The sequence below is a fragment of the Camellia sinensis genome, chromosome 13, assembly GCF_055761805.1.
Source record: "Camellia sinensis isolate YWXY chromosome 13, ASM5576180v1, whole genome shotgun sequence".
Lineage (NCBI taxonomy): Eukaryota > Viridiplantae > Streptophyta > Magnoliopsida > Ericales > Theaceae > Camellia > Camellia sinensis.
In genome coordinates, this window is record NC_138973.1 from 26,326,009 (window position 1) to 26,342,695 (window position 16,687).

The following is a 16,687-nucleotide window of genomic DNA, read 5'->3' on the forward strand; positions in this document are numbered from 1 at the left end:
CGAGCGAGTAAAGTAACGCTCGAGCGTGAAATGCGTGTATCCAGTACTTTGAATGTGTTTACAGTCCGCTAGAGTGAGGGAATACACGCTCGAGCGAGGACTTGTGTCTCACGCTCGAGCGGGGGTCAAGCGCCGTCGAGTGTGAATTTCATGCATCCAGTACTTTTACAGTCCGCTCGAGCGAGGAAAGTCACGCTCGAGCGGAGCTCCTTTGTCTGCATGTCCACTCGAGCGTAGAAAACCACGCTCGAGCGAGACCCCTGTTTTCTGAAAATTCTGAAAAGTGTTTTAAAGTGCATCTTTGCATCCTCATTCCATCCTAGGCATTCCTAGGCCTAGTTTAAGGCATCTTAATGAGGATAATGCTATAGAACCACACCGAGTCAAGATATGGACTAAGTCATTGATTCCCAAGTGTGTAACTTAGTGTGTGTTTATCCTGTAACTGTGTAGGGTTGGCATCCGAGGACGCTCACTAGCCTGTCTGTAGCCCAGAACTCTATGAGTAACAATGTTGTAAAGATATATTCAATCATGGATATTTTCTGAACGATCAACTGTACTGTTTTCTGAACTGATATTTCTTACTGAATGAATGCTTGTCCTATTTGCGAACTGTATTCGTGGCATCCATAGTAATTTACTGTTACTGTACTGTACTGCTACTGTCACAGAGATCTCTGTCGGTTTCCATGTTTGGAACCACTACTGTTTACTGATATTATGGCCATCAATTGACTGTTCGGTCTGTTAAGACCTACTGTACTAGTTGCTATTGGATGTACCACTTATGACTGCTACGATCGAATAACTGATATACTGTTCAAATGACTGTTTTAATACTGAAAGAACATTTATTCCTAACCTCTTTACGCATATGTTATTCACTGGGCCTTAGCTTACTGTTTATATATATATGTAGGTGTCCAAGCACCGGATCGGAGCTAAGAGCATTGGGTTAAACTCCCTTTTTGTCAAGCCAACCAACGTGCCTCACTGAGAGATTCCAAGTGTGTCCAAGCCAAGGCTGCTACGGGGTGTTTTAGATTCCCTCTTTCTGTCTCTGTTTTTGTATAGACTGACTGTACCTGTACTGTACTGTACTGTTCTAATAGGGATTAGGTCCCTGTCCTGGATGATTGTATATGTATGTATATATGTTTTGCTTATGAATGTGAATGTTCGGAAAAGTCTTTTTGCATACAGACTGTCACAGCTCATTGGACATCTTTTTATTACTGTTTTGGCTTCCGCCAGCCCCTGTACTCTGTATTACTGTTATTACTGTTAAGCAGGCCTTCGGTAATCACAGATTACTGACCGGTTACGGTACTAAACCCATAGGGGCGGGTTTGGGTCGTGACAATATGCGATGATGGGTGATAATGGAATTGGTTTTATAATGACGTGTTAAGGAGGTGGTGCCAAGCATAGAGCTTGGATCTTCTATCTAGAACCACCCTTGTCCACTTTGTTACTACACAATAGGTCTACTCGACTTGATTTTAAAGTGAAAATGAATCTTGAAACATTGAGACATGAAAAATTCAAACAAAGAATTCCTGCCTTGCCCGACATCACCTTTAACCAGAAAAAATTCTGAATCTTGTTAGAGAATTGCACCAAATTTTGAGCCCATAGTCCACACCACAAAAAGACCAAACACAATGTGTTCCCATAATTGACAAGGCAATAACACGAACCTATTATGATATTTGGCTTGGCACTAGGGTTGAGAAATTCATAAAAATGAAAGCTTCAGCTCCATGTTTCTCTTGAAATGTGCTAAATCACAAGGGAATGGACCACATTAAACATGCTTTGGATCACATCTAGACAAATAGAAACAGGACGGGCATGCAATGACACGAAATACACCTCATAGTGAAAAAATATGCCTACTTATATTTATAGACAAACTAGTTACAGCAAGACCCACACAAACACACAGATTTTCAGTCACAAAAGCCAAAATTCACAGGTCCTGAGAATAAGAAATTTAAGAGAAGATCTGTTTGGGATCCAAGCGACTGCAAAAAAAACCCAGATTTCAACTTTTTTCCATCTATGCAGCAATGATTCAACCAACTAATAAAACAGGAACTAACCCCAATTGGAGGTTTTTTTTTTTTTTTTAAAAAAAAAAAAAAAGTCAAATTATAAAAGAACATGTAAAACAGGTCTTATCCTTTACTTTCCAAAGTCAAGCCTAAAGCAATTGGCCCAAGCAGCACTGAAAATCTTCCCTTACATATTCATATGATATAACATTCACATGCAAAGAGATTAAAACAGGTCTCATCCTTTACATGGTTACTTTACCTAAGAAAGCTAGTAGAGTCGGGTTAATTCTTCTTCCATAAGCATGCAAACAAAGCGGTCAGGGAATAAAATAAAAAAGTTCTCATTTAGTCCACCAATGAAGGTAAACCTTGTGCTTGTTGATCTTCTTTTGCAGTTGGAGGATTCCGAAAAGCAAGGCCTCGGCAATAGGCAGGCAATCTGGAACATAAATGTCAACTGGGACAATCCTGTCATAACTAGGAACAACAGAGTACAAGTAATGGTAATATCTACCACCATTTGCACAGTTTCCCATAGAGATGACCCACTTTGGCTCAGGCCTTTGATCATGGACCCTGCAATTAGTTTTTGTTGGAGAAAATACTAGAAAAATTTTATTTTATTGATAAATAATGCAAAGAAAATAAGATACAAATAGATCAGGCTGAGGCATGGATATCTCTTTTTCCTTAAGGAGATCAAGCTTACTGAGGTAGGAAGAACCCAAATACCGATGCAGCAGTCACAAAATTATGATTTGTCCCCTCTAAGATACAACAGCCCGACCACTTGTCGTATGGTTCAGGCCAACTTTGCACAAGGTGGTGAACCCAAAGCTCCACCAAGAAAAAACACCCTTTTTTGCTAGTAATCTCTCAAGTATAAACAATAGTTGGTGTTAGAAAAGAGTAGATGAGACGAACTATTTATAGGCCACTAGGACCTTACAATTTACACTAAAAAATAATAATGACCATTAAACTAGAGAAAATGGAGAGTCTCCAAATATTAACTCACCACCAAGTCCATGAACTTTCAATTAATCTCTATTCATGAACAAGACAAAAAGGTCACCAAAAAACAATGAATCTCCATTCATGAACAAGATAAGATTCATGAACAAGACAAAATAAGATTCATGAATAAAACCAAAAAAGTAACAAAAAAAATAAAAATAAATAAAAGATATTAAAATGGTCCAATAATCCCCCACTCATTTTAATATCAACAAGGACAAGAGAGATTATTAACCAAAGATAGATAGTATGCATCATGAAGGTGTGCTCTGCGTTGAATCTTCATTAGTGAAACAACAACCTCAACTTCAGAGTCAGTAGTGATCTCAGACTTGAACTATGACTACTTAGGAGAAATAAAGTATTACTGCTCACACATAATAATCCAGGTGTTGACATGAGTTTTTAATAGCCAGCACATTACGGCCTTATGCTAATCCCAATTTCCATGAGCATATTTGAGAATAAGCCTTGTTCTCATAGAAAGTGGCCCAATTTTCATGCTCACATAGGTGAAATTTGTCAAGCATGTTCTTATAATTTACACACCCCACTCAACAAAAGCTATAAAATTTCATTAAGAGTATAAAAACTCAACCCTTCAACATTACAGGACAAATGCACTTACATCATAGGGATGGACAACAAAATATTAAGGAGTGCATGTATTACAACCACCATATGATTCGTTCTTCCCATTAAACCTAGTTACAAGATCTCTAGTCCCCAGGTTGAGTGTCCTCATACATGGTTTATGATTTTATAGGCTTCAAACCCATCCCTCTCGATGTATTCCAGACCATATCTCTTGCCAAGGCCTTGGTTAACGGATCCGCAAGATTATCACAAGATTTTACATAATTCCCAGTTATGATGCCATTACTCAAATAGGATCTCACATTACTATGTTTCCTTCGAATTGGTTCGGATTTACTATTATAAAAATGATTGTTCACTCTACCAATAACAGCAGTGCTATCACAATGAATTAACAAATGAGGAATTGGTTTTTCCCAAAAAGGGATTTCATGTAACAAATCTCTCAACCAATTCGCTTCCTCACATGCTGAAGCTAACGTTATAAGCTCAACTTCCATAGTAGAATTATCAATTATAGTATGTTTTTTAGACTTCCAACATATAGCACCACCACCCAAGGTAAAAATAAAACCCGAGGTAGAGAGAGAATTGTGGGGACATAATTTTTGAATGACAACACGTGGCCGAGGTGTCACCGAAGTGCCAGCTGATGTGCCACGTGTCCTGGTCATGATGCCGAGATCATCTCGGCTAAGCCGAGGTTATCTGTGAAGATACCGGAATCCGGAACAAGCGGATAAGGGACAAGAGTCCTAGAATGAGAGAGGACTTCAGTTTAGGTAAAGATAAGACTCTTAGAGAGTTTATCCCAATTCTACTAGGAGTCCAAGATTAGCAGTAATCCTAAGTCCATTGAAGCTAGGCTTCTATTGGGACTAAGTTTGTGTTGGTTATAAAAGAGAGGCACCCTCATGGGTCTAAGGTATGCTTTTTATGCTCTGAATAGTGAGTTAAGCACTTTTGCTATCTTTGAGAGATAATTGACTTGATCGTCGGAGTGCCCCCGGGTGGACGAACCACAGTCGGAATCTCTTCTTTTTGTTGACAGGTCGTTCGGGTTTAATCTATTCTGCCGGTGCTCTCCAGCTAAGTACTAGTTTAGCAGTGTGGTCGGAAATTGACACACACAATTTGGCGCCGTCTGTGGAAAAGAAAGGAGAATAGATGGCCAACGACAGACAGAAAGAGAAGGTTGGGGACGACACCCCTACTGAGAGTGGGAAACATATTGACCTTGACGTCGAAGAAGACAATTGCAACGAAGAGACTCGTGATAAGAATCACGGAGGAAAGGATGTCGGCCAGGAGGGTGACATACCGAAGAAATCAGACCGGAGCGGGTATTATAACGAGGACGACCTCCAAGTATGGAAAGATAGATGCCTGCGGGGGGACGACAAGATGAAAGGAATGGCGGACAAATTGGCAGACCTGCAAACGATCATCAATTTTATGATGCAGAACAACGTCATGCAATCACCGTTCCCTTTACAAGATACGCCGATTTCAGCGGCCAAGAAAGATGCCCAGAAAGGGGGGCAGAACACAGTTCCTGTAGTCCCTTAGCACGACAGGGCAAAGGGGCATTCTCACCGGCCTTCACGGGAGGTCGGGCATGGAGAATCAAAGAGGGCTGGAGAATGATGCTTGGGAGTTAGAATTTACAAGCTAAGGTTGGTTTAACACTTGTTGAAATTTTAAGAAAAATTTACAAGTTGAAGTTAAATCGAGGTCATGTTTAACACTTGTTGAAATTTTAAAAATTTACAAGTTGAAGTTAAACCGAGGACATGTTTAACACTTGTTGAAATTTTAAAAATTTACAAGTTGAAGTTAAACCGAGGTCATGTTTAACACTTGTTGAAATTTTAAGAAAAATTTACAAGTTGAAGTTAAACCAGGGTCATGATTAAAGGAATGAATGATATAGGTTCCATCACCTCAGGATGCCGAGGTAATAAAACCTAGGGGGCAGTTGTGGGGACATAATTTTTGAATGACAACACATGGCCGAGGTGTCACCGAAGTGCCAGCCGAGGTGCCACGTGTCCTGGTCATGACGCCGAGATCATCTCGGCTAAGCCGAGGTTATCTGCGAAGATACCGGAATCCGGGATAAACGGATAAGGGACGAGAGTCCTAGAATGAGAGAGGACTTCAGTTTGGGTAAAGATAAGACTCTTAGAGAGTTTATCACAATCCTACTAGAAGTCCAAGATTAGCAGTAATCCTAAGTCCATTGAAGCTAGGCTTTTATTGGAACTAAGTTTGTGTTGACTATAAAAGAGAGGCACCCTCATGGGTCTAAGGTATGCTTTTTATGTTTTGAATAGTGAGTTAAGCACTTTTGTTATCTTTGAGAGATAACTGACTTGATCGTCGGAGTGTCCCCGGGTGCACGAACCACTGCCGGAATCTCTTCTTTTTGTTGACAGGTCGTTCGGGTTTAATCTATTCTGCCGGTGCTCTCCAGCTAAGTACTAGTTTGGCAGTGTGGTCGGAAATTGACACACACAAGAATCACCTGCCAAAGTGTTCTAATCGGCATTACTATATCCCTCAAGTACCGCATAATTCTTGTTAGTACCAGATAAATATCTCATAATTTTTCCCATGGCTAGCCAATGATCTCGACTTGGCTTCCTAGTAAATTTGCTAAGTACTTCAACAGCATATGCAATATCATGTCTAGTATAGTCAATAGCATATCTCAAACTACCAATCATGCTAGCATATTCTTTTTTATTAATCACTTCTTCTTTATTTGTTACAACAGATAAATATATACTTGCATCAAAAGGAATAGCAACATGTTTACAGCCTAGAAAATTATATTTCTTTAAAATTTTCTCAACATAATGCGACTGATCAAGAAAAATGTCATCATTAGTCTTGGTAATTTTAATTCTCAAAATAAAATTAGCTTCACCAAGATCTTTCATATCAAAGTGGCTATTAAGTATATTTTTAGTCTCATTTATAATATGTAAATTAGAGCCAAAGATAAGTAGATCATCCACATACAAGCTAATAATCACATGTGCATTTTCACAAGGTTTATAATACATGCACTTATCATATTTATTATTCTTATAGCCATTCTCAAGCATGCAAGAATCAAATTTCTTATACCACTGTTTAGGAGTTTGTTTTAAACCATAAAGGGATTTAGTTAGCTTACACACCTTACTTTCTTGGCCAGGCTCTACAAAGCCCTCGAGTTGGTCCATGTAAATCTCCTCATCTAGATCTCCATTTAAAAATACTGTTTTTACATCCATTTGATGAATTTTTAAATCATGAATTGCAGCTATTGCTATCAACAGTCTAATGGATGTAACTCTAATAACCAGAGAAAAAGTATCAAAGAAATCAAGATCAACTTGTTGCTTAAAACCTTTAGCGACAAGTCTCGCTTTATATTTATCTATAGTTCCATCCGGTTTAAGTTTTTTATGAAGGACCCATTTACACCCAATAGTTTTACAACTTTGAGGTAAATCCACTAGCTTCCATGTTTTATTTGAAAGTAGTTAATCTATCTCATCATTTACAGCCTCTCTTCAAAAAATAGCATCAAGTAACAATAAAGCTTCTTGCACCGTAAGAGAAATTTATTCCACATTGTAAAGATAATAGTCAGGGCCAAAATCTTTTTTAACTCTAGCTCGTTTACTCCTTTTTGGTTGAATTTGAGAATTTTCTTATTCTTAAAAAACTTGAGATGAAGTAGAAGAGTTAGGCATGGATAAAATATTTTCAGAAATTATTTGACCCCCACTATTTCTAGATTTGAAATGAAATTTATTTTCCTAAAAAATAGCATCACATGATTCAAAAATAATATTATTTTTCATATCAAAAAATATATAAGCTATACTATGCAATGCATACCCAAGAAAAGCACAAGTGGTAGCTTGTTCACCCAATTTAAGTCGTTTCGGATCTACAAGCCTCACAAAAGCTAAACAAACCCAAACCCTCAAATAACCTAGATTTGGTTTATGCCCCCGCCACAACTCATCAGGTACAATTTTAGTCTTTTTGTGTGATACTCTATTTATCACATGATAAGCTGTTAAAATAGCATCACCCCAAAGATTTGAGGGAGCACCTGAATTAATAAACATAACATTCATCAAGTCAATTAGCGTTCTATTTTTTCTTTCAGCTACGCCATTAGATAAAGGTGAATATGGTCGAGTAGTCTCATGAATAATTCCCAATGACTGAACAAAAGAGTTGAATCTAAGAAATTCATACTTCCGAACTCTATCACTTCTAATTCTCTTAATCTTTTTACCGAATTGATTTTCCACTTTAAGAAAGAATTCTTTAAATTTCTCAAAAGCATCACTTTTATCTGTTGTGCTAGTCATAATTTTTTTAGAGTATTATTAAAATAAATTGTAAAAACCTAATTCACCCCCCTCTTAGGTTGTCCTTTGGATAATAATTGGTATCAAAGCCTAGACTCTTACTTTAGATTTAACCATCTGGGAGTTTCGATCCATGACAACCTTAGCTAGCACTAGCACTGCTGAAGGACAAGCTACCAATAGGCCACCATTGTTTGACGGAAACAACTATAATCATTGGAAAGATAAGATGACCCTATACCTACAAGCCACTGATTATGCCATGTGGATTATTGTCACCAAAGGTCCAAAAATTTCTACCAAATTAGTAGACAATATTAGTGTACCTAAAACTGAAGATGAATGTGATGAGAGGGATCATAAATTATTGCAAGCCAATGCTAAATCCAAACTCACCCTTGTTTGTGGATTAGACTCTAAGGAGTCTAATAGAATTTCAAGTTGTGATTCAGCAAAAGAAATTTGGGACAAACTTGAAGTAACGTATGAAGGTACAAACCAAATGAAGGAATCTCGTATTGATATGCTTGTTCATAGTTATGAATCGTTTTAAAATGAACTCTGATGAATCTATTTCAAGTATGTTTACTAGATTTACCGAAATTGTAAACTCTTTAAAATCTCTTGATAAAATTTATACTAATAGTGAGTTGGTGAGAAATTTTTTTAAGTGTTTACCAAAGAATTGGGAAGCAAAGGTCACCGCCATTATAAAAGCCAAAAAATTCTCCACACTTGGATTAGATGAGCTTATGGGTTCCCTTATGACTCATGAGATCACCATGAAAGGACATGAGGATGCTGAAAACAAAAAGAAAAGTGGAATTGCATTCAAAGCCTCATCAAATGAAGAAGAACATGAAAACTCCAATGAGGATGAAAGCTATGCCATGTTTAATAGAAATCTCAAAATGCACTTCAAGAAAAATAATTATGGTGGAAGAAGACCTTTTAAGAAAGAGCACAACGAAGATAATCAGAAAGAACCTATTATTTGCTATGAGTGCAAAAATCTTGGACATATGAAGATGGATTGTCCAAAATTGAAAAATCATGGAAAAGACTACAAAAGGAACAAGAAGGCCATGGTAGCAGCATGGGGAGAAAGTGAAGATGAAAGCTCAAGTGATGAAGTTGAAAATGAAGTAACCAACTTGTGTCTCATAGCCCTTGAAAATAAAGACTTTACTTAAGATGAAGACTCTACTCAAGATGATGTAACTACTCTTTATGAAGAACTTGAGAGTGCAATTCATGAATTACAAAATGAATTTAAAAAAGTTTGTGCCAAAAATAATGTGTTGAAGAAATCTGTTGCATCTTTATCTAGTAATATAGAAGAATTAAAGAAAGAGAAAATTGTTTTGAAAAATGATTTTGACACCATCTCTATTGAGAAAACTGTTTTAAAAAACAATATTGATGATTTAACAAAAACACTTAAAAATTTTGTAGAATGTAGAGATAATCTTAACATGCTTCTTGGAAATCAAAGATGTGTTTTCGATAAGGTGGGCATTGGATATGACCCTATTAAAAAACAAAAAAATCTCAATATAATTTTTGAAAAGGCACCTCTCATGACACACCCTCATATTACTTGTCATTATTGTAGAAAGAAAGGCCATTATATATCTTATTGTCCATTCAAAAAGAATATGAACATGGGAATTAAAAAGATTTGGATTATTAAGGGATCTAACAAAACTAACCAAGAAAGACCCAAGAAACTATGGGTACCAAAAACCAACACTTGATTGACATCTTATAGGTTTGCTTTAAGTCCAAAACTAAAGAAGGGAAGTGATACCTTGATAGTGGATGTTCTAGACACATGACTGGAGATAAATCCTTCTTTACTAAACTATTATCCAAAGATGGAGGATTTGTTACTTTTGGAAACAACAAGAAGAGAAAAATCATCGGTATTGGTAGCATCGGTATATCTTATAACCCTTCTATTGAAAATGTGTTACTTGTTGATGGACTTAAGCATAACCTACTTAGTATTAGTCAATTATGTGATAAGGGTAATCGTGTTATTTTTGATAAATCACATTACACAATTGAAAGCACAAATGATCATAAAGCTTTATTTGTTGGTAATCGCCATGATAATGTTTATGTTTTTCATCTCAATGATCTTTATGCTAGTGATGTTAAATGTTTATATGTTAATAATGAAAATAGTTGGTTATGGCATAGAAGACTTGGTCATGCTCATATGAATTTAATTGTTATACTTTTGAGAAAGGATTTGGTCATTGGACTTCTAAAACTTAAATTTGAAAAAGATCATCTTTGTAATGCTTGTCAACAAGGAAAACAAACTAAAACATCGTTTAAATCAAAATCTCATATTTCCACAACTAGACCTTTACAACTATTGCATATGGATTTATTTGGTCCCTCAAGGACATCTAGTCTAGGTGGTAAACATTATTGTCTTGGTGGTAAACATTATTGTCTTGTTATTGTTGATGATTATTCAAGATTTACATGGGTTACGTTTTTAGCACACAAAGATAAAACATTTTCTTCTTTTACAAAACTCTGTCATAGAATTCAAAATGAAAAAGGCTTTCTTATTACTAATATTCGAACCAACCATGGTAGAGAACTTGAAAATGAGAAATTTGAATTGTTTTGTGATGAGCATGGTATTGGACATAATTTTTCAGCACCTAGAACCCCTCAACAAAATAGTGTAGTAGAAAGAAAGAATAGAACTTTAGAAGAAATGAGTAGAACAATACTTTGCGAAAATAATCTTCCTAAATAGTTTTGGGCCAAAGCCGTTCACACCGCATACTATATTTTAAATTGTACATTGATTAGACCTATTCTAAAAAAGACTCTTTATGAACCTTGGCATGATAGAAAGCCCAACATTAGCAATTTGCATGTGTTTGGATATAAATGGTATGTGCATAATAATGGTAAGGATAACTTAGGCAAATTTGATTCAAAATCTGATGAAGCAATTTTTCTTGGCTTTTCCTTAACTTGCAAAGCTTACCGTGTTTATAATAAAAGAATTCTTGTTGTGGAAGAATCTATACATGTGGCATTTGATGAAACTAACATCTCTTTTTAAAAGCAAATTGCTAGTAATGATATAGATTTGGAACCAAACGTGAAAGATTCAAGTATCTACAAAGAAGAGAACCAATCGTGTGAGTTGAACAAAGAGGTTGAACAACCTATTCTCCCACCTCAAGAAGAAGGAGGAAATAATGATGATTTGCCAAGAGAATGGAAATTTGTTCATAATCACCCTAAGGATTTAATCCTAGGTGACCCTACAAAAGGTATCGAAGCTCGCTCTTCATTTAGAAACATTTGTAGTAACTTGGCTTTTCTCTCACAAATTGAGCTTAAAAACTTTCAAGAAGCCGAATTCGATGAACATTGGATGATAGCTATGCATGAAGAGCTTAACCAATTTGAGAGAAACAAAGTGTGGAAACTTGTGCAAAACCTAAAGATCATACCATTATTGGTACCAAATGGAACTTTCGAAACAAGCTTGATGAATCCGGTACAATTATAAGAAACAAGGCTAGACTTGTTGCACAAGGATACAATCAAGAAGAATGTATTGATTTCAATGAAACCTTTGCTCCAGTTGCTAGATTAGAAGTCATTCGCATGTTACTTGCATTTGCATATTTTAGAGATTTCAAACTTTATCGAATAGATGTAAAAAGTGCCTTTCAAAATGGTTTTATAAATGAGGAAGTTTATGTTAAACAATCTCCAGGTTTTGAAGATCATGTTTTTCCAAATCATGTTTTTAAACTATCAAAAGCTTTATATGGTTTGAAACAAGCACCTCGTGTATGGTATGAACGGTTGAGTAAATTTTTGATTGAAATAATTTTTCTAGAGGAATGATTGACACAACACTTTTTTTTAAAACTAAAAATGTTGATTTACTTATTGTGCAAATATATGTGGATGACATTATATTTTGTGCTACTAATGAAACCTTGTGTAAGGAATTTGCTAAGTGTATGTAAGATGAGTTTGATATGAGTGTGATGGGAGAGCTAAATTATTTCCTTGGATTTCAAATCAAACAATGTAAGGAATGAATTTTTATCAACCAAGCTAAGTACACAAAAAAACTACTCAAAAAATTTGGTATGTATGACTCTAAAATAGCTGGAATACTTATGAACACATCCATTAAGCTAGTAAATGATGAAAAAGATAAATCCATTGATCAAACAAAATATCGAGGTATGATCGGCTCACTTCTTTATTTAACCGTAAGTAGACCCGATATTATGTTTAGCGTTTGTATATGTGCTAGATATCAGTCAAATCCTAAGGAATCACATCTCAGTGCTGTTAAAAGAATTTTTAGATATCTTGTTGGCACTCAAAATTTGGGACTGTTTTATCCTAGATGTGTTGCATTTGATTTAATTAGTTACTCGGATGCTGACTTTGCCGGATGCAAACTTGATAGAAAAAGCACTAGTGGCACTTGTCACTTCCTTGGTAACTCATTAGTATCTTGGTTTAGCAAAAAGTAAAATTCTGTTGCTTTATTAACTGCCGAAGCTGAATATATAGCTTCCGGAAGTTATTGTGCCCAAATACTTTGGATGAAACAACAATTGGAGAACTTTGATTTATATTATGATCATATCCCTATTAAATGTGATAATACTAGTGCCATCAATTTAAGTAAAAATCCGGTTCAATATTCACAAACAAAACATATTGAAATTCAACATCATTTTTTAAGAGATCATGTTCAAAAAGGGGATATTGTACTTGAATTTGTAAACACCGACAAGCAATTGGCGGATATTTTCACAAAACCTCTAAGCGAGGATCGCTTTAATTTTATTCGTGGCGAGCTTGGAATGTCGATTTTTACTTAAAAGGTTTTGTTGTGACTGTGAAACTTGAATTTTTGTTAAAATGATATATGTGTATTGCTACATTGATATGGAAACATTTTATCGGTTGAATGTTCTCAAGTCCTTCATATATTTATTATTCTTAACAGTTTGCTATTCTCAACTCTGTAATTTTTTTTGTTTGGTTGATTCTGCATCTTGAGGTAAAATTAACTTTGCATATGTTGACTTGTTTATTAGGCTAAAACCCTCATATTTTTTTGGTTCAGACTTACCGTTCTTGCCATACAGACTCACTTTTTCATTTAAAACAAAAACTCGAACCGGTTGTCCAGGCAGACAACCGGGCAGTCGATCGGGATGTCAACCAGTGCCCACCTGGACCGTCTTTAATTTCCCTAAACCATCTGCAACTCTCATTTCTCTTCTGTCCCTCTACGACTCTGTGCCTTAACTCTTCCCCTTCTTCTCTACCTCTCCATTTCCTCAAATCTTTGCCCACATTCAAGTAAGGGCTGGTTTGGGATCTACTAAAAAAGATAAAAAGTCAAAAAGTTACCTTATCTCTATGCAAAACCCTGTCTGACTCTGCAGAGGGTTAAATTATGTTTCTGCCCTTCCTTTTTGTTACTGCATCTGAGTCGAATATATCACAAATATACGCTATCAGAAAGGCCATTTCCTTCTCCAACCTCCATTTGCAAGAACGGCAAGCAAAACAAAAACCCTCAGTCGGTTGAACAACTCTAGTCTGTCAAAGACACACCGCCTACTGCTGGAGATCTGTCACACCCTTCACCTTGCACCACCGCCACAGCCGTGCCAAAGGCAGACCTCGACGCGATCACCTGAAAATTGTAACCAATAGGAAGGACCATCCCTCGTCCAGATCTGCACCACCGCCGACCAAATCTACACTACTTCGGCCCGTATCCCCCAAAGAACAAGGTAACATCTCTTCCACGCCACTAATTTTGGGCATGCAAACCAATTCTGTACACTTCCCCATTTTCGGTGATTTGGTAGGTGCAAAGAAAATCTTTGATTTTTCCTGAACCAATTCAGAACATTTCCCCATTCAGAACCACTATGTAGCTCGAAAATGAGCCCCCCGAATCGCCCGAATTAATTACTCTCTCCACTCTCACACTTCCACTTTCCAACCTTTTCTTTTCTTTACCTTCTTCATCACTCTCTCCTCTCTCCTCTGTTCCTCCACTTTCCTTTGTCTTTAATGGCTGCCCCATAACCTAACCCCTCTATCATACTATATGCGCGGGTCAATGTTTTAGCCTTCTGGGTCTCTCTCTTTTTGGTCGGTGAAGATTACCCACAAAGCCCTTCAAAAAATTTGTAGATTTTTTCTTCTGGGTGTGTGATGGTTTTGGGTTTTTAAGGTTCTGTAAAGCTTTTGTTTTCTCAAATACACATTGAGAAAATATTTTCTATTTTGACATTTTTTTCTTTTTTTTTTCTCTCCTGGTTATGTGATGATATGCTTGTAATGTTCACAATTTTTGGTTTGGATATTTCACAAAGCTTGAGTTTGTTGGATCTTTAAATTCTCACTTGATTTGGGTCTGTTTCTTTTTTGCTTGTTGAAAACATCTAGAAAACAAAATGGAGATTAGTGTTTCAAAACAATTGGGGCAAATTGGGGCATTATCACTGTGTATTTGCTGATTCGATATAAGGTTTAAGGTTGAAGATTTGACATTTGAAGGAAATTTCTTGAGTCAGTAATGGTTACTTGTTTCTGGCATCGTTAGCGTATGAGAGGAGTTACTTGTAGTATGAGAGGGTATGACATTAATGAATACAAATAAGTAGTTTTTAAGTAAAAGGAAATGGATGGCATTTTAAACTACGAACAGACAAATATAGCATTGGCAATTTTTTTAACTAAAAGGAAATGGATGGCAATTTCTTAAATAAATATTGTTATTTACCATTTTCATGTTGTCATAATGTTGCTTTTTGACATATGCCACAATTACTGTTGCATTGTAGTACCAAAATGGAGCACTCACAATCGTAGTCGACACCTTCGAAACATTTGCGTAAGCGTGGTGGGAAACAGTCTCAACCGCAGTCCGCAAATGTGCACAAAGCAAATTGGGACTCTGACACGGTGCGCATGTTCTTGCAACTTGTTATCAAAGAGTTGGACTCAGGTTTCAAGGGCAGCTTCCATACAATGACAATGCACGGATACAGGTGTAGACGTCCCCGAATGCCGCGGGAGGAACGAGCTCCCGTTCTGTTCATTTTGGGGTCACTACAGCTCAGGACTCTCAAATTTGTCACGGTTCTAAGTCTGAACCAAAGAGTCCAAATCCGGCAAATCGTTTTGAGAAAAACAAATTTTTGAAAAGAAGTGCCAAACATGGACTGCTTTGCCAGATATAGAGTCGCCACCTAAATGTTTTTTAATGGGAAATTTAGGAAACCCTGACTCGGTGCCAAAGGCTACGTGTCCGTCATCACCAAAGTTGCCTCGGCTCGGGAACTTGGGTACGATTGGGGAAGGTCACTTCGTGAGCACCCCCGCTCGCCCGATCAAAGATCGGCCTCTACTAACCATGATATCTATTTTTGAAAACTTTGTATGTCCTTATTCTGGTTATTAGCCTAGGTTACTATGTGATGCACACAGCATATAAGTATAGACTGGGTCGCCCGAATTGGAACAAAACATTTCATGCTTGTTCATTTGAAAGATGGTTCGCTACTCGCAAGTAGGCTTAAAACATTTGATGATTTATTCCAATTTAAGTAACCCAACCTTCACCCACAGGCATTCAGGCAGATATATCACATAAGCAAATAGCCTCATGGTAAGCATGCTATTCATGGCAGTCACTCACACGCATGCAAGGATGCTAAAGCATAAAACTCACCGAGTACTCCAAGCCAAAACAAAAACTCATTAGGAATCATGCATGAATCCTAAATATACAGAAATGCCTAATGCAACACATGCAAGAATGCAAACTATAGCAGGCTCGGCTATTCTAAACATGGCACATGGAATGCTACAGCTAACATGTATTCAACTTGGAATTGAAATACAAATGCAGTTAGTATGATGCGCCGAGCCCGGTGCATGCAAGACAGATGAATGATGCAAACAGGCTGTCATACTGTATGCTAATTGAAATATGCCCTAATCTAACCATCATAAGCAGGTAAATAAAAGGGAAGAAAGACGTGGGGTTGGAAGACATGCATCACACACACGCACACTTATTACAGTATTGCCCTCGCGCAGAGGGTCCAAATAAATATACAGTCCCGAATAAAAGAATATTACAGTCCAAATGTTACAGTCCAAATAATGTACAAATTCCTAATTAATTAATCAAATTAACTAAGAAAGCTGTAAAACTGGCGTGCAAGCCAGGGACTGCCTTGCTTCTGATAAATGATGTATGTTTGGGCTGCCTTGCGCGGAAATCCACTGGGATGCCCCAATTAGCCTCTGTTTACACCTTTTCTTGAAATGCGTGCCAAACTCCAAAAAGTTGCTGATTCTTCATTTTGCTGCAACAGAGAGCAGAAAAGGGGCATGACAATGTATTTTCACAGATATATGCATGCCTCAATCCTCGTGCCACCAATCACGCATATCGATGCATGATGGCAGAGGAGTCGAAATGTGCAACTTAATATAGAATGAATGCACGTGTAAACACAACAAGAACCTAACTCCATCATGGATAATCCGGAGTGTCGGTGACTGGGGATGGAG